The sequence below is a fragment of the Mixophyes fleayi genome, assembly GCF_038048845.1.
Source record: "Mixophyes fleayi isolate aMixFle1 chromosome 4 unlocalized genomic scaffold, aMixFle1.hap1 SUPER_4_unloc_5, whole genome shotgun sequence".
NCBI lineage: Eukaryota > Metazoa > Chordata > Amphibia > Anura > Limnodynastidae > Mixophyes > Mixophyes fleayi.
In genome coordinates this window covers 153,736-175,099 of record NW_027445891.1, presented here as the reverse complement: position 1 = coordinate 175,099, position 21,364 = coordinate 153,736, and the positions used below count along the sequence as shown (strand labels likewise).

General features: G+C 41.3%; 5 non-coding genes across 5 annotated transcripts; all 5 read right to left on the bottom strand.

The window, feature by feature from the left end:
- Positions 1-1,801: 1,801 nt before the first annotated feature.
- TRNAF-AAA (transfer RNA phenylalanine (anticodon AAA)) lies at positions 1,802-1,874 on the bottom strand. Its single transcript has one exon. It is a non-coding gene; the product is annotated as a tRNA-Phe (tRNA).
- A 2,877-nt stretch (positions 1,875-4,751) lies between these two features.
- TRNAV-AAC (transfer RNA valine (anticodon AAC)) lies at positions 4,752-4,824 on the bottom strand. Its single transcript has one exon. It is a non-coding gene; the product is annotated as a tRNA-Val (tRNA).
- Positions 4,825-9,175: 4,351 nt separating this feature from the next.
- TRNAV-AAC (transfer RNA valine (anticodon AAC)) lies at positions 9,176-9,248 on the bottom strand. Its single transcript has one exon. It is a non-coding gene; the product is annotated as a tRNA-Val (tRNA).
- A 1,402-nt stretch (positions 9,249-10,650) lies between these two features.
- Positions 10,651-10,723, bottom strand: TRNAV-AAC (transfer RNA valine (anticodon AAC)). The gene has a single exon. It is a non-coding gene; the product is annotated as a tRNA-Val (tRNA).
- Positions 10,724-12,125: 1,402 nt separating this feature from the next.
- On the bottom strand, positions 12,126-12,198 carry TRNAV-AAC (transfer RNA valine (anticodon AAC)). The gene has a single exon. It is a non-coding gene; the product is annotated as a tRNA-Val (tRNA).
- Between the last annotated feature and the right edge of the window lie 9,166 nt (positions 12,199-21,364).

Genomic DNA, 21,364 nt, shown 5'->3' with positions numbered 1-21,364 from the left:
GTTCCTGGCAGATAAATGGCTTCCGCACACCATTCAATAAAGAAGCTGGGATGCAATGGTCGCATCCCCTTCCTATGTCTCTCTGAAACCTCATTGACATCATCCCTGTGACTTTTTCCTGAAAGACATAGAGAGATTAGGTGCCCGACAGGAGCTATTGCTAATATATAAAGGAGGCGTATGGAAATGATTGTTAAATCATATATGAAGGTGGATAGGTAGATGGTGTTGCAATGACATTAAAAGTTCCTATTGATACAACTATTTACAAGATGTTATATCAATCTTACATCTCACATATCCTATATAAAAGGAGATCTAGCGCTTGTTTCTGCCCGGTTTTGAAACGGGGACCTTTTGCGTGTTAGGCGAATGTGATAACCACTACACTACAGAAACACCAGCTGTGAGCTTTGTTGACCTCTGCCACTGTAATAGAGAGGTATCCTTACTGACATTTAATGATCTGTATCTGGACTCAAATTGATAAAAGGATTTGATTATTTACACTGACTGTCTGAGGATGTTATCCTACACACATCGAGGTATCCAGGGTCCCCATTTCCTAGTACTTCATTAGGGGTCCATCTTGGATGGTTGGTCACTTAGTAAAATCAGAATAAAGAGATAGTCCTTTCCCACCTTGTGTCTCATTATACCACATAGGTGTAGTATGATTGAATTCTGGTATAATTTCCTAAATTATGGGGTGCCGTTCATTCTGTGTGACATTCAGACATTTTTGTATGTGTCTCACAGTGATTAAAGTGGTTTCCTCACGCTGGGGAGAAGGACAGGGAATATTGTCGTATTTCGTTTTCATAATTTTTTGATCTTTTCATTTGTTTTTTGTTTCATTTAAGTTTTACTCTTTTATTATTCTGTTGTAGACCTAGTATAGTTACAAGATCAAATTTACTATTGATGTATTGGTGTTAAGGAAGATCTGATCTCAACCTGAACACCCATAGTTGACACTACAGTCAACTAGCTATCTCCCATCACTATATGCGGAAGTGCACAGACACTTACACATTTTGAACACAGCACTCCCATTGAGTGACTAGGAGGGAAATAGCCATATGAATCAGTACTTGCCCACTCATTGGAGCCTTTGGCTGTCAGTGCAACCTCTAAGTCGTCTCATAGCAATATGGCTGGTTTGACAACATAGAAAGACAGTGGTGAGGAAGTGTTGATTATGAGACTGACGCGCTACCTACTGTGCTAACGAGGCCGCTTCACTGTATGCACATAACGTTGAACAATGTTTTTCAATTCTATCTTCACTATTAACTAATTTATAAGAAGATGTTTTCTAATTCATAGTTATGTTTTGCTGCTGCTCTATGGTTAACTAATAAAATTAACCCCTTCCCGCTACAGGATGTAACGGTAATGTCTTGTTCAATTTTAGGCAGGGAGTTACGGCAAGTCACAGATCCCTGTGTCATGACCAAGAACAATGATGAGTTGTTCCTGGCAGATAAATGACTTCCGCGCACCATTCAATAAAGAAGCTGGGATGCAATGGCCGCATCCCCTTTCTATGTCTCCCTGAAACCTCATTGACATCATCCCTGTGACTTGTTCCTGAAAGACATAGAGAGGTTAGGTGCCCGACAGGAGCTATTGCTAAGATATACAGGAGGCGTATGGAAATGATTGTTAAATCATATATGAAGGTGGATAGGTAGATGGTGTTGCAATGACATTAAAAGTTCCTGTTGATACAACTATTTACAAGATGTTATATCAATTTTACATCTCACATGTCCTATATAAAAGGAGATCTAATGCTTGTTTCTGCCCGGTTTTAAACCGGGGACCTTTCGCGTTTTAGGCGAATGTGATAACCACTACACTACAGAAACACCAGCTGTGAGCTTTGTTGACCTCTGCCACTGTAATAGAGAGGGATCCTTACTGACATTTAATGATCTGTATCTGGACTCAAATTGATAAAAGGATTTGATTATTTACACTGACTGTCTGAGGGTGTTATCCTACACACATCGAAGTATCCAGGGTCCCCATTTCCTAGTACTTCATTAGGGGTCCATCTTGGATGGTTGGTCACTTAGTAAAATCAGAATCCAGAGATAGTCCTTTCCCACCTTGTGTCTCATTATACCACATAGGTGTAGTATGATTGAATTCTGGTATAATTTCCTAAATTATGGTGTGCCGTTCATTCTGTGTGACATTCAGACATTTTTGTATGTGTCTCACAGTGATTAAAGTGGTTTCCTCACGCTGGGGAGAAGGACAGGGAATATTGTCGTATTTCGTTTTCATAAATTTTTGATCTTTTCATTTGTTTTTTGTTTCATTTAAGTTTTACTCTTTTATTATTCCGTTGTAGACCTAGTATAGTTACAAGATCAAATTTACTATTGATGTATTGGTGTTAAGGAAGATCTGATCTCAACCTGAACACCCATAGTTGACACTACAGTCAACTAGCTATCTCCCATCACTATATGCGGAAGTGCACAGACACTTACACATTTTGAACACAGCACTCCCATTGAGTGACTAGGAGGGAAATAGCCATATGAATCAGTTCTTGCCCACTCATTGGAGCCTTTGGCTGTCAGTGCAACCTCTACGTCATCTCTTAGCAATATGGCTGGTTTGACAACATAGAAAGACAGTGGTGAGGAAGTGTTGATTATGAGACTGACGCGCTACCTACTGTGCTAACGAGGCCGCTTCACTGTATGCACATAACGTTGAACAATGTTCTTCAATTCTATCTTCACTATTAACTAATTTATAAGAAGATGTTTTCTAATTCATATTTATGTTTTGCTGCTGCTCTATGGTTAACTAATAAAATTAACCCCTTCCTGCTACAGGATGTAACGGTAATGTCTTGTTCAATTTTAGGCAGGGAGTTACGGCAAGTCACAGATCCCTGTGTCATGACCAAGAACAATGATGAGTGGTTCCTGGCAGATAAATGGCTTCCGCACACCATTCAATAAAGAAGCTGGGATGCAATGGTCGCATCCCCTTTCTATGTCTCCCTGAAACCTCATTGACATCATCCCTGTGACTTGTTCCTGAAAGACATAGAGAGGTTAGGTGCCCGACAGGAGCTATTGCTAAGATATACAGGAGGCGTATGGAAATGATTGTTAAATCATATATGAAGGTGGATAGGTAGATGGTGTTGTAATGACATTAAAAGTTCCTGTTGATACAACTATTTACAAGATGTTATATCAATTTTACATCTCACATGTCCTATATAAAAGGAGATCTAATGATTGTTTCTGCCTGGTTTCAAACTGGGGACCTTTCGTGTGTTATGTGAATGTGAGAACCACTACACTACAGAAACACCAGCTATGAGCTTTGTTGACCTTTGCCACTGTAATAGAGAGGGATCCTTACTGACATTTAATGATCTGTATCTGGACTCAAATTGATAAAAGGATTTGATTATTTACACTGACTGTCTGAGGGTGTTATCCTACACACATCGAGGTATCCAGGGTCCCAATTTCCTAGTACTTCATTAGGGGTCCATCTTGGATGGTTGGTCACTTAGTAAAATCAGAATCCAGAGATAGTCCTTTCCCACCTTGTGTCTCATTATACCACATAGGTGTAGTATGATTGAATTCTGGTATAATTTCCTAAATTATGGTGTGCCGTTCATTCTGTGTGACATTCAGACATTTTTGTATGTGTCTCACAGTGATTAAAGTGGTTTCCTCACGCTGGGGAGAAGGACAGGGAATATTGTCGTATTTCGTTTTCATAAATTTTTGATCTTTTCATTTGTTTTTTGTTTCATTTAAGTTTTACTCTTTTATTATTCCGTTGTAGACCTAGTATAGTTACAAGATCAAATTTACTATTGATGTATTGGTGTTAAGGAAGATCTGATCTCAACCTGAACACCCATAGTTGACACTACAGTCAACTAGCTATCTCCCATCACTATATGCGGAAGTGCACAGACACTTACACATTTTGAACACAGCACTCCCATTGAGTGACTAGGAGGGAAATAGCCATATGAATCAGTTCTTGCCCACTCATTGGAGCCTTTGGCTGTCAGTGCAACCTCTACGTCATCTCTTAGCAATATGGCTGGTTTGACAACATAGAAAGACAGTGGTGAGGAAGTGTTGATTATGAGACTGACGCGCTACCTACTGTGCTAACGAGGCCGCTTCACTGTATGCACATAACGTTGAACAATGTTCTTCAATTCTATCTTCACTATTAACTAATTTATAAGAAGATGTTTTGTAATTCATATTTATGTTTTGCTGCTGCTCTATGGTTAACTAATAAAATTAACCCCTTCCTGCTACAGGATGTAACGGTAATGTCTTGTTCAATTTTAGGCAGGGAGTTACGGCAAGTCACAGATCCCTGTGTCATGACCAAGAACAATGATGAGTGGTTCCTGGCAGATAAATGGCTTCCGCACACCATTCAATAAAGAAGCTGGGATGCAATGGTCGCATCCCCTTTCTATGTCTCCCTGAAACCTCATTGACATCATCCCTGTGACTTGTTCCTGAAAGACATAGAGAGGTTAGGTGCCCGACAGGAGCTATTGCTAAGATATACAGGAGGCGTATGGAAATGATTGTTAAATCATATATGAAGGTGGATAGGTAGATGGTGTTGTAATGACATTAAAAGTTCCTGTTGATACAACTATTTACAAGATGTTATATCAATTTTACATCTCACATGTCCTATATAAAAGGAGATCTAATGATTGTTTCTGCCCGGTTTTGAACCAGGGACCTTTCGCGTGTTAGGCGAATGTGATAACCACTACACTACAGAAACACCAGCTGTGAGCTTTGGTGACCTCTGCCACTGTAATAGAGAGGGATCCTTACTGACATTTAATGATCTGTATCTGGACTCAAATTGATAAAAGGATTTGATTATTTACACTGACTGTCTGAGGGTGTTATCCTACACACATCGAAGTATCCAGGGTCCCCATTTCCTAGTACTTCATTAGGGGTCCATCTTGGATGGTTGGTCACTTAGTAAAATCAGAATCCAGAGATAGTCCTTTCCCACCTTGTGTCTCATTATACCACATAGGTGTAGTATGATTGAATTCTGGTATAATTTCCTAAATTATGGGGTGCCGTTCATTCTGTGTGACATTCAGACATTTTTGGATGTGTCTCACAGTGATTAAAGTGGTTTCCTCACGCTGGGGAGAAGGACAGGGAATATTGTCGTATTTCGTTTTCATAATTTTTTGATCTTTTCATTTGTTTTTTGTTTCATTTAAGTTTTACTCTTTTATTATTCCGTTGTAGACCTAGTATAGTTACAAGATCAAATTTACTATTGATGTATTGGTGTTAAGGAAGATCTGATCTCAACCTGAACACCCATAGTTGACACTACAGTCAACTAGCTATCTCCCATCACTATATGCGGAAGTGCACAGACACTTACACATTTTGAACACAGCACTCCCATTGAGTGACTAGGAGGGAAATAGCCATATGAATCAGTTCTTGCCCACTCATTGGAGCCTTTGGCTGTCAGTGCAACCTCTAAGTCGTCTCATAGCAATATGGCTGGTTTGACAACATAGAAAGACAGTGGTGAGGAAGTGTTGATTATGAGACTGACGCACTACCTACTGTGCTAACGAGGCCGCTTCACTGTATGCACATAACGTTGAACAATGTTCTTCAATTCTATCTTCACTATTAACTAATTTATAAGAAGATGTTTTATAATTCATAGTTATGTTTTGCTGCTGCTCTATGGTTAACTAATAAAATTAACCCCTTCCCGCTACAGGATGTAACGGTAATGTCTTGTTCAATTTTAGGCAGGGAGGTACGGCAAGTCACAGATCCCTGTGTCATGACCAAGAACAATGATGAATGGTTCCTGGCAGAAAAATGGCTTCCGCACACCATTCAATAAAGAAGCTGGGATGCAATGGTCGCATCCCCTTTCTATGTCTCCCTGAAACCTCATTGACATCATCCCTGTGACTTGTTCCTGAAAGACATAGAGAGGTTAGGTGCTCGACAGGAGCTATTGCTAAGATATACAGGAGGCGTATGGAAATGATTGTTAAATCATATATGAAGGTGTATAGGTAGATGGTGTTGCAATGACATTAAAAGTTCCTGTTGATACAACTATTTACAAGATGTTATATCAATTTTACATCTCACATGTCCTATATAAAAGGAGATCTAACGCTTGTTTCTGCCTGGTTTCGAACTGGGGACCTTTCGTGTGTTATGTGAATGTGAGAACCACTACACTACAGAAACACCAGCTATGAGCTTTGTTGACCTTTGCCACTGTAATAGAGAGGGATCCTTACTGACATTTAATGATCTGTATCTGGACTCAAATTGATAAAAGGATTTGATTATTTACACTGACTGTCTGAGGGTGTTATCCTACACACATCGAGGTATCCAGGGTCCCCATTTCCTAGTACTTCATTAGGGGTCCATCTTGGATGGTTGGTCACTTAGTAAAATCAGAATCCAGAGATAGTCCTTTCCCACCTTGTGTCTCATTATACTACATAGGTGTAGTATGATTTAATTCTGGTATAATTTTGTAAATTATGGGGTGCCGTTCATTCTGTGTGACATTTACACATTTTTGTATGTGTCTCACAGTGATTAAAGTGGTTTCCTCACGCTGGGGAGAAGGACAGGAAATATTGTCGTATTTCGTTTTCATAATTTTTTGATCTTTTCATTTGTTTTTTGTTTCATTTAAGTTTTACTCTTTTATTATTCCGTTGTAGACCTAGTATAGTTACAAGATCAAATTTACTATTGATGTATTGGTGTTAAGGAAGATCTGATCTCAACCTGAACACCCATAGTTGACACTACAGTCAACTAGCTATTTCCCATCACTATATGTGGAAGTGCACAGACACTTACACATTTTGAACACAGCACTCCCATTGAGTGACTAGGAGGGAAATAGCCATATGAATCAGTTATTGCCCACTCATTGGAGCCTTTGGCTGTCAGTGCAACCTCTAAGTCGTCTCATAGCAATATGGCTGGTTTGACAACATAGAAAGACAGTGGTGAGGAAGTGTTGATTATGAGATGACGTGCTACCTACTGTGCTAACGAGGCCGCTTCACTGTATGCACATAACGTTGAACAATGTTTTTCAATTCTATCTTCACTATTAACTAATTTATAAGAAGTTGTTTTGTAATTCATAGTTATGTTTTGCTGCTGCTCTATGGTTAACTAATAAAATTAACCGCTTCCCGCTACAGGATGTAACGGTAATGTCTTGTTCAATTTTAGGCAGGGAGTTACGGCAAGTCACAGATCCCTGTGTCATGACCAAGAACAATGATGAGTGGTTCCTGGCAGATAAATGGCTTCCGCACACCATTCAATAAAGAAGCTGGGATGCAATGGTCGCATCCCCTTTCTATGTCTGCCTGAAACCTCATTGACATCATCCCTGTGACTTGTTCCTGAAAGACATAGAGAGGTTAGGTGCCCGACAGGAGCTATTGCTAAGATATACAGGAGGCGTATGGAAATGATTGTTAAATCATATATGAAGGTGTATAGGTAGATGGTGTTGCAATGACATTAAAAGTTCCTGTTGATACAACTATTTACAAGATGTTATATCAATTTTACATCTCACATGTCCTATATAAAAGGAGATCTAACGCTTGTTTCTGCCTGGTTTCGAACTGGGGACCTTTCGCATGTTAGGCGAATGTGATAACCACTACACTACAGAAACAACAGCTGTGAGCTTTGTTGACCTCTGCCACTGTAATAAAGAGGGATCCTTACTGATATTTAATGATCTGAATCTGGACTCAAATTGATAAAAGGATTTGATTATTTACACTGACTGTCTGAGTTTGTTATCCTACACACATCGAGGTATCCAGGGTCCCCATTTCCTAGTACTTCATTAGGGGTCCATCTTGGATGGTTGGTCACTTAGTAAAATCAGAATCCAGAGATAGTCCTTTCCCACCTTGTGTCTCATTATACCACATATTTGTAGTATGATTGAATTCTGGTATAATTTCCTAAATTATGGGGTGCCGTTCATTCTGTGTGGCATTCAGAAATTTTTGTATGTGTCTCACAGTGATTAAAGTGGTTTCCTCACGCTGGGGAGAAGGACAGGGAATATTGTCGTATTTCGTTTTCATAATTTTTTGATCTTTTCATTTGTTTTTTGTTTCATTTAAGTTTTACTCTTTTATTATTCTGTTGTAGACCTAGTATAGTTACAAGATCAAATTTACTATTGATGTATTGGTGTTAAGGAAGATCTGATCTCAACCTGAACACCCATAGTTGACACTACAGTCAACTAGCTATCTCCCATCACTATATGCGGAAGTGCACAGACACTTACACATTTTGAACACAGCACTCCCATTGAGTGACTAGGAGGGAAATAGCCATATGAATCAGTTCTTGCCCACTCATTAGAGCCTTTGGCTGTCAGTGCAACCTCTAAGTCGTCTCATAGCAATATGGCTGGTTTGACAACATAGAAAGACAGTGGTGAGGAAGTGTTGATTATGAGACTGACGCGCTACCTACTGTGCTAACGAGGCCGCTTCACTGTATGCACATAACGTTGAACAATGTTCTTCAATTCTATCTTCACTATTAACTAATTTATAAGAAGATGTTTTCTAATTCATAGTTATGTTTTGCTGCTGCTCTATGGTTAACTAATAAAATTAACCCCATCCCGCTACAGGATATAACGGTAATGTCTTGTTCAATTTTAGGCAGGGAGTTACGGCAAGTCACAGATGCCTGTGTCATGACCAAGAACAATGATGAATGGTTCCTGGCAGAAAAATGGCTTCCGCACACCATTCAATAAAGAAGCTGGGATGCAATGGTCGCATCCCCTTTCTATGTCTCCCTGAAACCTCATTGACATCATCCCTGTGACTTGTTCCTGAAAGACATAGAGAGGTTAGGTGCCCGACAGGAGCTATTGCTAAGATATACAGGAGGCGTATGGAAATGATTGTTAAATCATATATGAAGGTGGATAGGTAGCTGGTGTTGTAATGACATTAAAAGTTCCCATTGATACAACTATTTACAAGATGTTATATCAATTTTACATCTCACATGTCCTATATAAAAGGAAATCTAATGCTTGTTTCTGCCCGGTTTTGAACCAGGGACCTTTCGCGCGTTAGGTGAATGTGATAACCACTACACTACAGAAACACCAGCTGTGAGCTTTGTTGACCTCTGCCACTGTAATAGCGAGGGATCCTTACTGACATTTAATGATCTGTATCTGGACTCAATGTGATAAAAGGATTTGATTATTTACACTGACTGTCTGAGGGTGTTATCCTACACACATCGAGGTATCCAGGGTCCCCATTTCCTAGTACTTCATTAGGGGTCCATCTTGGATGGTTGGTCACTTAGTAAAATCAGAATCCAGAGATAGTCCTTTCCCACCTTGTGTCTCATTATACCACATAGGTGTAGTATGATTGAATTCTGGTATAATTTCCTAAATTATGGGGTGCCGTTCATTCTGTGTGACATTCAGACATTTTTGTATGTGTCTCACAGTGATTAAAGTGGTTTCCTCACGCTGGGGAGAAGGACAGGGAATATTGTCGTATTTCGTTTTCATAATTTTTTGATCTTTTCATTTGTTTTTTGTTTCATTTAAGTTTTACTCTTTTATTATTCCGTTGTAGACCTAGTATAGTTACAAGATCAAATTTACTATTGATGTATTGGTGTTAAGGAAGATCTGATCTCAACCTGAACACCCATAGTTGACACTACAGTCAACTAGCTATCTCCCATCACTATATGCGGAAGTGCACAGACACTTGCACATTTTGAACACAGCACTCCCATTGAGTGACTAGGAGGGAAATAGCCATATGAATCAGTTCTTGCCCACTCATTAGAGCCTTTGGCTGTCAGTGCAACCTCTAAGTCGTCTCATAGCAATATGGCTGGTTTGACAACATAGAAAGACAGTGGTGAGGAAGTGTTGATTATGAGACTGACGTGCTACCTACTGTGCTAACGAGGCCGCTTCACTGTATGCACATAACGTTGAACAATGTTCTTCAATTCTATCTTCACTATTAACTAATTTTTAAGAAGATGTTTTCTAATTCATATTTATGTTTTGCTGCTGCTCTATAGTTAACTAATAAAATTAACCCCTTCCCGCTACAGGATGTAACGGTAATGTCTTGTTCAATTTTAGGCAGGGAGTTACGGCAAGTCACAGATCCCTGTGTCATGTCCAAGAACAATGATGAGTGGTTCCTGGCAGATAAATGGCTTCCGCACACCATTCAATAAAGAAGCTGGGATGCAATGGTCGCATCCCCTTTCTATGTCTCCCTGAAACCTCATTGACATCATCCCTGTGACTTGTTCCTGAAAGACATAGAGAGGTTAGGTGCCCGACAGGAGCTATTGCTAAGATATACAGGAGGCGTATGAAAATGATTGTTAAATCATATATGAAGGTGGATAGGTAGATGGTGTTGTAATGACATTAAAAGTTCCTGTTGATACAACTATTTACAAGATGTTATATCAATTTTACATCTCACATGTCCTATATAAAAGGAAATCTAATGCTTGTTTCTGCCCGGTTTTGAACCAGGGACCTTTCGCGCGTTAGGTGAATGTGATAACCACTACACTACAGAAACACCAGCTGTGAGCTTTGTTGACCTCTGCCACTGTAATAGCGAGGGATCCTTACTGACATTTAATGATCTGTATCTGGACTCAATGTGATAAAAGGATTTGATTATTTACACTGACTGTCTGAGGGTGTTATCCTACACACATCGAGGTATCCAGGGTCCCCATTTCCTAGTACTTCATTAGGGGTCCATCTTGGATGGTTGGTCACTTAGTAAAATCAGAATCCAGAGATAGTCCTTTCCCACCTTGTGTCTCATTATACCACATAGGTGTAGTATGATTGAATTCTGGTATAATTTCCTAAATTATGGGGTGCCGTTCATTCTGTGTGACATTCAGACATTTTTGTATGTGTCTCACAGTGATTAAAGTGGTTTCCTCACGCTGGGGAGAAGGACAGGGAATATTGTCGTATTTCGTTTTCATAATTTTTTGATCTTTTCATTTGTTTTTTGTTTCATTTAAGTTTTACTCTTTTATTATTCCGTTGTAGACCTAGTATAGTTACAAGATCAAATTTACTATTGATGTATTGGTGTTAAGGAAGATCTGATCTCAACCTGAACACCCATAGTTGACACTACAGTCAACTAGCTATCTCCCATCACTATATGCGGAAGTGCACAGACACTTGCACATTTTGAACACAGCACTCCCATTGAGTGACTAGGAGGGAAATAGCCATATGAATCAGTTCTTGCCCACTCATTGGAGCCTTTGGCTGTCAGTGCAACCTCTAAGTCGTCTCATAGCAATATGGCTGGTTTGACAACATAGAAAGACAGTGGTGAGGAAGTGTTGATTATGAGACTGACGTGCTACCTACTGTGCTAACGAGGCCGCTTCACTGTATGCACATAACGTTGAACAATGTTCTTCAATTCTATCTTCACTATTAACTAATTTTTAAGAAGATGTTTTCTAATTCATATTTATGTTTTGCTGCTGCTCTATAGTTAACTAATAAAATTAACCCCTTCCCGCTACAGGATGTAACGGTAATGTCTTGTTCAATTTTAGGCAGGGAGTTACGGCAAGTCACAGATCCCTGTGTCATGTCCAAGAACAATGATGAGTGGTTCCTGGCAGATAAATGGCTTCCGCACACCATTCAATAAAGAAGCTGGGATGCAATGGTCGCATCCCCTTTCTATGTCTCCCTGAAACCTCATTGACATCATCCCTGTGACTTGTTCCTGAAAGACATAGAGAGGTTAGGTGCCCGACAGGAGCTATTGCTAAGATATACAGGAGGCGTATGAAAATGATTGTTAAATCATATATGAAGGTGGATAGGTAGATGGTGTTGTAATGACATTAAAAGTTCCTGTTGATACAACTATTTACAAGATGTTATATCAATTTTACATCTCACATGTCCTATATAAAAGGAGATCTAATGCTTGTTTCTGCCTGGTTTTGAACCAGGGACCTTTCGCGTGTTAGGCGAATGTGATAACCACTACACTACAGAAACACCAGCTGTGAGCTTTTGGTGACCTTTGCCACTGTAATAGAGAGGGATCCTTACTGACATTTAATGATCTGTATCTGGACTTAAATTGATAAAAGGATTTGATTATTTACACTGACTGTCTGAGGGTGTTATCCTACACACATCGAGGTATCCAGGGTCCCCATTTCCTACTACTTCATTAGTGGTCCATCTTGGATGGTTGGTAACTTAGTAAAATCAGAATCCAGAGATAGTCCTTACCCACCTTGTGTCTCATTATACCACATAGGTATAGTATGATTGAATTCTGGTATAATTTCCTAAATTATGGGGTGCCGTTCATTCTGTGTGACATTCAGACATTTTTGTATGTGTCTCTTAGTAATTAAAGTGGTTTCCTCACGCTGGGGAGAAGGACAGGGAATATTGTCGTATTTCGTTTTCATAATTTTTTGATCTTTTCATTTGTTTTTTGTTTCATTTAAGTTTTACTCTTTTATTATTCCGTTGTAGACCTAGTATAGTTACAAGATCAAATTTACTATTGATGTATTGGTGTTAAGGAAGATCTGATCTCAACCTGAACACCCATAGTTGACACTACAGTCAACTAGCTATCTCCCATCACTATATGCGGAAGTGCACAGACACTTACACATTTTCAACACAGCACTACCATTGAGTGACTAGGAGGGAAATAGCCATATGAATCAGTTCTTGCCCACTCATTGGAGCCTTTGGCTGTCAGTGCAACCTCTAAGTCGTCTCATAGCAATATGGCTGGTTTGACAACATAGAAAGACAGTGGTGAGGAAGTGTTGATTATGAGACTGACGCGCTACCTACTGTGCTAACGAGGCCGCTTCACTGTATGCACATAACGTTGAACAATGTTCTTCAATTCTATCTTCACTATTAACTAATTTATAAGAAGATGTTTTGTAATTCATAGTTATGTTTTGCTGCTGCTCTATGGTTAACTAATAAAATTAACCCCTTCCCGCAACAGGATGTAACGGTAATGTCTTGTTCAATTTTAGGCAGGGAGTTACGGCAAGTCACAGATCCCTGTGTCATGACCAAGAACAATGATGAGTGGTTCCTGGCAGATAAATGGCTTCCGCACACCATTCAATAAAGAAGCTGGGATGCAATGGTCGCATCCCCTTTCTATGTCTCCCTGAAACCTCATTGACATCATCCCTGTGACTTGTTCCTGAAAGACATAGAGAGGTTAGGTGCCCGACAGGAGCTATTGCTAAGATATACAGGAGGCGTATGGAAATAATTGTTAAATCATATTGTTATGTGCATATTGTCGCTAACCAATAACGATTGTCGAACCTCGATTTGTGTTTCCAAAGCACAAAGATTTATTCGCAATAAGTGGAAAAATATGCTCAAGCGAAGTAATAGTAAATACAGCCGTTACTTATCGCAGGCGCTCTGGATCCAGTGCAGTCATTCAATCCTGAAGTCTGGGGACAAGATGTCTGCACTCTGGAACACAAGCTGCTGCTTATATACACAATCAAATACAGTAATACAATGAAGATGGTATGGCTTGCATCTATTGGTCCGGGTCTCAGGAATGTCCAAGGGGTCGTCAATCATTGGTTGGTTCATCCTAAGGAATCCAAAGGAGGGGGTCATCTCTGCTGGGGGTACGCTCTGCTCTTCCAGCCAGGATTCCTTAGTCTTAAGTAGTTCATAATTCCCTATCATTCATAACTTGCGTATGCACTCTGCGATTCCCTCGCAGAGTGAACCAAACAGTAGGATATGTAACAAGGTTCATTATGATACCACTGATGATGTTATTCCTTTAACCCGTTCCGTGTATTTCACTAATATGCATGTAACTCTGATATAACATATAAATACTACTATATTTCGATATAACTGACTATGTGTTGCAACTACCATTAATGTGTACTATTTTATAAGTATGCGTGTTTGTGCGAATGTATGGTAAAAGACCAATTACTGTTGCTGCCACGTGTAGTGGATGCGTACGCCCTTTCACGCCGTAGTGTGCCCTTGTACGTCGATGCGTACCGTACGCATCTTTTCAAACAAAGACAACCAAGTTTGCTAGACTTTAATTGAAATGACTCTATCCAATTTACTGACTTCGACAGTTCCACCCTTTGATAGTGTAATAAACTATCACCCAATCACCGTTTCAAGTTCAGGATTGTACAATACTTCTCCACAGATCATGATCTCGGTATCTGGTACCACCCTTTCAGTCTCTTTCTCAGTGTTACTCCCATGAGACCGTTTACCACACTTCAACACAGTAGGAACACATTTGACAACTAAACCAATTGCTAAGATGACACCCAGTATAAGGAGAAGGAGCTTACCTACACTCGCAATCATTTCCTGTACCCACTCCCCCAGACCGGAGAACCATTTTGCTGGGTTCAACCATGAGAACCAACCCGCCACCTTTTCCCCGACCTCATATAACGAAGAATTATGGCTCTTTCGAAATTCCCATTTCAGCTGCAAAATTTCATCCATCTTCCGGTCTATAACCTCTTTGGGGTCATCAGTATTATTAGTAATGTACGTGCAACATTTGACACCGAACTGGGTGGCCAGTGTCACACAGTAGCCACCAGTAATAGAGGTGAGATAATTTAGTACCAGTCTATGTTGCACCAACTCCTTTTTGTACGCTTGTAGCTCCCTTCCAGTATACCTGAAAGTGTCATCATACATCTCGGTGATATTATCTATTAATTTAGCCAGGTCTTGGATATATTTAAAGTTTAATGTTCCCCGAGCGGTCATGGTGAGATCTAGAGCAACCATAACTTGGAAACCAGCAGTTTCACTAATCAATTTTGTAGCTATGGGTTCCTCACCAGGAATCATATTTCTCTTGCCACGGTGTTCATACTGTGTGTGTATGTATGGTGGTGATGTTGTGTGTGAATATCTACCATTTCTTCATGAGTAATAGTCATGATTTCAGGAACCAGTTTAGCTAGGAAACACAAGCCCTTGGAACTCGGAGTCACCCAGGAATAAGCTTTCCTTCCACAAACAAAATACACATCATCAGGGAGAACATAAGGAACAGTATGCCCATGAATTATATCACACAGAGTTTTGATAAAACTACCCATGCCTAGTGTCTCCATCTGCTCTAGACACGTGTCGGCATTAATGATATTTTCACATTTATCTTCTTATGTTTGGTTATACGCCCTAACTTGTGACTTCCATCAACATTCCTGCCTAGTAGTGACCTTGTGAGTCTCTCTCTAAAATGAGTGTGGCGAGCCATTGTCTGATCTGATAGGTCAGCCTCCCAATTCTCCAGGCGCTTTGCATGAGATATGTTTAGGCACAGCAAAGATCTGCCTATGGAGTATTGTCGAAGCGTCAGACTAGGGGACCTAGTGTTATTGTACCTCCCTTCTATGGGCCTCCCACCCCTTAATTCGAGTACTTCGGATATGTTTAGAGGGAATGGCACTAATCCTATGTTATGCTGCCCTTGAGGCACGTGAGAGCACACCCAACACTCGGTTTGGTTTAGCACCTTACCCACCAGGGAGTGATAATCCTCCAAAGGATGCCCGCCTATATTCAGAGTACTGGGGGACTGGCATCGTTGGATGCATCTCTCTTCAACTAGGGAGTTGCAGAACTTGCAGATACAATACTCATCAGACAATAGCCCCTCACACTGCCTCCGAGTTCCTGAGCAAGCAGACCTTTTCATAATCCCTGGACCAAGTTTGATAATGGGCTGCTCAGGATATCCTATTAACTTTTCTTCGGCCTCCATTTCATCCGTATCACTCCCAGAACTCTCCTCCGTCCTCCATCCTCCTTCACAAAAATAGAATGTCCTAGAAAAAGTAAAAACAAGGAAAATCCTGGAACAAAAGAAAAACAAAAACCGCCACTCCATCGCTAGAAAGATAGTTCTGAGGCAACGTCTCCGGTTCAGGTGTCTCAACTGCAGGCTTTAGGTCTCCCGGAACAGGCTCACAAGTGACAGCTCTACGTCGTCGGTCTGAGTTTTGTCTTGCACTTTCTCCGGATTATGGACTCTCCTGCAGTGGGTGGAATGGACCCAAGTGTCTCTCTCTGCAACCTTCAGTGATGTAGTACTGGTCAGCAGCACTTGGTACGGGCCTTCCCAACGGTCTGTTAAACAACCTGAACGTAAGAAATTGCGGATCATAACATAGTCTCCAGGTTCAACATCATGACAGTTCATCTCTGGCATACCAGGTGACAGCATTTTTAGTTTTTGTTGTTGTTTCAGCTGTCTACTCATTCTTATAAGATATTGTACAGTCACTTCATTATTACACTTTAAGTCGTCTTGTGGACTCACGATCAAATGAGGTTGTCGTCCGAACAGTATCTCAAAGGGGGACAGATTAAGAGGAGGTCTAGGAGTGGTTCGAATGCTGTGGAGGACCAACGGCAAAGCCTCAGGCCATGCCAACCCAGTTTCAGCCATTATCTTACCTAGTTTGTTCTTGATAGTACCGTTTACTCTCTCCACCTTACCACTGGCTTGTGGTCGGTAAGGGGTGTGAAGTCTGCTACTGATTCCCATGAGCTTACACATATTTTGGAAGACATCACCAGTAAAATGGGTACCCCTATCACTTTCAATGATTCTAGGGATACCGAACCTACACACAAAGTCTTGTACAATTTTCTTTGCAGTGAACACAGCAGTATAAGTGGCTGCCGGATATGCTTCTACCCAACCGGAAAACACATCAATACACACTAACACATACTTTAGATTCCTGCACGGTGGTAATTGGATATAGTCAATTTGTATTACCTGGAAAGGTCCGTCTGTAGGAGGGATGTGGGATGGCTCAGTTGGAATAGTTTTCCCAACATTTTTCCTCAAACAAGTAAGACATGACATTGCTTTCTTACCAGCTTGAGAGGAATATCCGGGAGCACACCAGTATGCTCTCACCAGTTTGCACATACCTTCTTTACCCAGGTGAGTCACCCAGGTGTGCTGCTTCAGCCAGGCTTGGATAGTATGTTCGGGGAGCTACAGGCTTACCTTGTCCATCCCTCCAGAGTCCTGAGGACTCTTGACCACATCCCTTCGCCTTCCAGACCGCCTTCTCCTGCAGGGAACACAAATCTTGCATTTCAATTAATTTCTGCGTGTCTAATGTCTGAAAAACCATCATAGTCTCGGTCGATAATGTCATAGGTTGCCCTGCTGCCCATTTAGCAGCTTCGTCTGCCCTGTTGTTGCCCAATGACACTGGGTCTTCTTCAAAGGTATGGGCTTTGCACTTTATGACGGCTACTGTTCTGGGTAACTGTATCGCTGTCAGAAGTCCTTTTATGTGTTGTGAGTGTGCCACTGGTGTACCTGCTGCTGTCGTAAAGTTTCTAAGACGCCAAAGGGCCCCAAAATCGTGCACTACCCCGAAGGCGTACCTAGAGTCAGTATATATATTGGCTGATTTACCCTCTGCCAGTTCACACGCTCTCTTTAGTGCTACTAGTTCCGCCACCTGGGCTGAGTGAGGTGGACCATGGGGTTCAGCTTCTACCACATCCTGATCGTCTACAACAGCGTAACCAGTACATAGCTCTCCTGTCTCTGTCTGTCTATGGCAACTTCCGTCTGTATAAAACGTAAAATCTACATTTTCTAAGGGGGTGTCACGTATGTCGGGCCTTGCAGTAAAGGTCTGATTCAGGTGTTCCATACAGTCATGCGTGTCAGTATTCTTGCCTAACTCATCATCAACCAGGGTCTCCTCACCTCCCACCCTTTGTGTCTCTTGAGACACATACGAAAGGTATGTAGCTGGATTTAGGGTGCTACATCGTTTGATGGTGATGTTTGAGGGTGCCATCAGGGCTAGTTCCCACTTTGTGAATCTAGCTGAAGAAACATGTCTGGTTTGGGCTGAATTTAACAGAGCTGATACAGCATGGGGTGTATAGATGGTTGAATTATGTCCTAATACTACATCCTCGCTCTTACTTACTAGAAGGGCCGTTGCTGCTACACTTCTGAGACATGTTGGGAGTGACCTTGCCACATTGTCTAATTGTGCACTGTAGTATGCTACTGGTCTACTAGCGTCACCATGTTTCTGTGCGAGGACACCTGCTGCACAGCCATCAGCTTCTGTACAAAATAGCTCAAAAGGCTTTTCATAATCAGGTATTCCCAATGCAGGTGCTCTTCTCAGACTATCTTTAAGATTAAAGAACGCTTGCTCTGACTCTTCTGTGTGTACGACACGTTCTGGTTTTGAGGAGGAGACTAGCTCCTGCAATGGTAATGCCAGAATAGAAAAACCTGGGATCCAGGACCTACAGTATCCACACATCCCCAAGAAAGTACGAATCTGCTTCTGGCTCTGCGGCAGGGTCATGTGTTGTATGGCCTCAATTCTGTCGGTTGTCAGGTGTCTTAGCCCATTAGTGAGGCAGTGTCCTAAGTATTTGACCATAGTCTGACATGGCTGTAATTTATCCTTTGCCACCTTGTGCCCTGTTTGTGAAAGATGAAGCAACAACAATTTAGTATCATGTAAACATGACATAAAAGAATCAGAGCACAACAACAAATCGTCCACATATTGAATTAGAACAGACCCATTGTGGGGTTGAAAGGATTGCAAACAGTCATGTAAGGCTTGGGAGAAAATACTGGGGCTGTCAATGAACCCCTGGGGTAGTCTGGTCCATGTGTATTGCACTCCCCTGTAGGAGAATGCAAAAAGGTATTGGCAGTCAGGGTGAAGAGGGACTGAGAAGAAAGCAAAACATAGATCAATGACAGTAAAATGACTGGCAGACGGTGGAATCTGCATGAGGATGACAGCTGGATTCGGCACTACGGGGAATTGGCTCTCAACAACTTTGTTAATTCCCCTTAAGTCCTGGACTAATCTATAGCCCCTCCCCCCACTCTTCTTCACAGGGAAAATGGGACTATTTGCTGTATTGGCTGTACGAATTAAAATCCCTTGTTGTAACAGCCTCTCAATAACAGGATATACCCCTAGTTCCACCTCCGGTTTTAATGGATACTGTGGGATTTTTGGAGCTATCCTACCACTTTTTAGATTGACCATGACAGGGGCTACGTTTGCCATCAGTCCAGTGTCCTGTCCATCTCTGGTCCATAGGGAACCTGGTATTTCCAGCAACATCCCCTTTACTTGAGATGGACTTTGTTCTATAACAGGAGAGTGTAACATTAACCTTTGAGGGGTGTCCAATATGTCCTGTACCTCATGTGCAACCTTCTCGGGTATATCTAGGAACACACCATCTGAAGTACAGTATATGACACATCCCATTTTACATAACAAGTCTCTCCCTAGCAAGTTAGTAGGAGCCGCTGCAGCCAAGAGAAACAAATGCTTAGTATGCAGAAGCCCAATAGTAACTTCGGCGGGTTTAGTTAGAGGATAATGTAACACTTTTCCCGTCACCCCCATAGCTGGAATAGTTTTGCTGGTCACCTGTAGATTGAAAGGAGAGGTTATCACAGATCGGGCCGCCACTGTATCTACAAGAAAAGTTTGTTTCCTGCCAGCTATGTCAACTATCATTGTTGGTTCTTCACTCTGACTCTCAGTTAACCTCACTGGCTGTAGACTACAGGTATGACCTGACCCCTAGCGCTGACTATTGATTTCCCGCGCAGCATTTGCTGCCGTAATATGCGCGGGTAGATGTGAGTCTTCTAGTCTATGTGAATCCTTTCTTGGAGGATATCTATGTGACCCACCCCTATGTGTATTGAGTCTTTCTTTATTACAATCTCTCCTGTAATGTCCTTCCTCGTTACAGTTGAAACACCTGATCACTTTAGGTTTCCTGTTATATGGGTTGTATGCTGGTGGTCGTGTGTGCACCCCTTCTAGAGCCTGTATACTTACCGTCATTAACTTATCACTTTTCTCTTCCCTTTTTCTAAAAAGGTTCTTGTCATGCTCCACAGCAGACTCCCTAAGGGAGTCTACCGTGACGCCTCTCCAATTAGGTAATGTGGTTTGTACTCTCGTCTTTAAATTTTCCCTAAGGCCATCCATCAGTACCCCTACAGCTACCTCTCTGTGATGTGGGTCCTCACTTATGTTGGATATCCCAGTAAATCGTGCGATCGCTGTTATAGCTCTAGCAAAGTAATCTGAGGCAGTTTCACTATCCTTTTGTTTAATGGTGAAAATCTTACTCCAATTTACCACTACTGGAAAACAGATGGCTAAGTGTTTGACAATTTGTTCTATATTCCGTTGGTTAATCTCATCAGTCAAGGTGTCATCTTCCTCCAACAAACAATCTCCAATAAATTTTTGTATGTTAGTATTGGGAGGAAGACACGCCCTCAACACTACCCGCCAATCCTTACTGGTTGGTTCGTGAGCATTCCCTAAGTCTTTAACAAATTTCTGGCATTTAGCTAACTCCTTTCTAGGGTCCGGGAATTCAGTCATAATGGAACGTAATTCTGATCTAGTCCAGGGACAATGCATTGTAACATTTCTTAAAGGAACTACACCATCCTTATCTGGTTTCCCATTGGGAACCGATATTGTGCGGACCGGGAACACACCCTCTGGTACACTAACTTCAGGGGACGCTACAGGATTTACAGGCCCTAGATTTAGAACACTTTCACTCCTAGTGATCACGCTACTCTCACCTATCTCAGCCATTTTCTCATACTTGCGCTGAGCCTCTAGTACATTAACAGCATGGGCAATGGCCGAAATCACAGTGGGTTCATCTTCATTTTCAGATACACTTGATTGAAACTGATTTAAAACAGGGTACAACTTAGTAATTTTTCTATTTTCAGTTTTAACAACGGCTGTACTTACCCCTCCCGCCACATAAGGTGGCGTGGGCGCGCTTGCGCTGAGTTCGCCACGCTTCTCAATGGTTACATCCGCCTCGCGCGCGCTTTTCGCCACGCCTATTTCCGGTTTGCATTCACTGCTCTGCCACGTGTTACCTTCCATTTGCCACAATTTTAAACAATCATTATGTCTATTTCTCTTTTTCGTTGACTTGATCAACCATATTTTATCTTTTACAGTATTTAGTACCTCTGCATTAAAACTCCCTATTGTTGGGAAAGGCCTATCACAAGCTTTGGTCATCCCGACTAACGTGTCACAATACACAGTTGCAT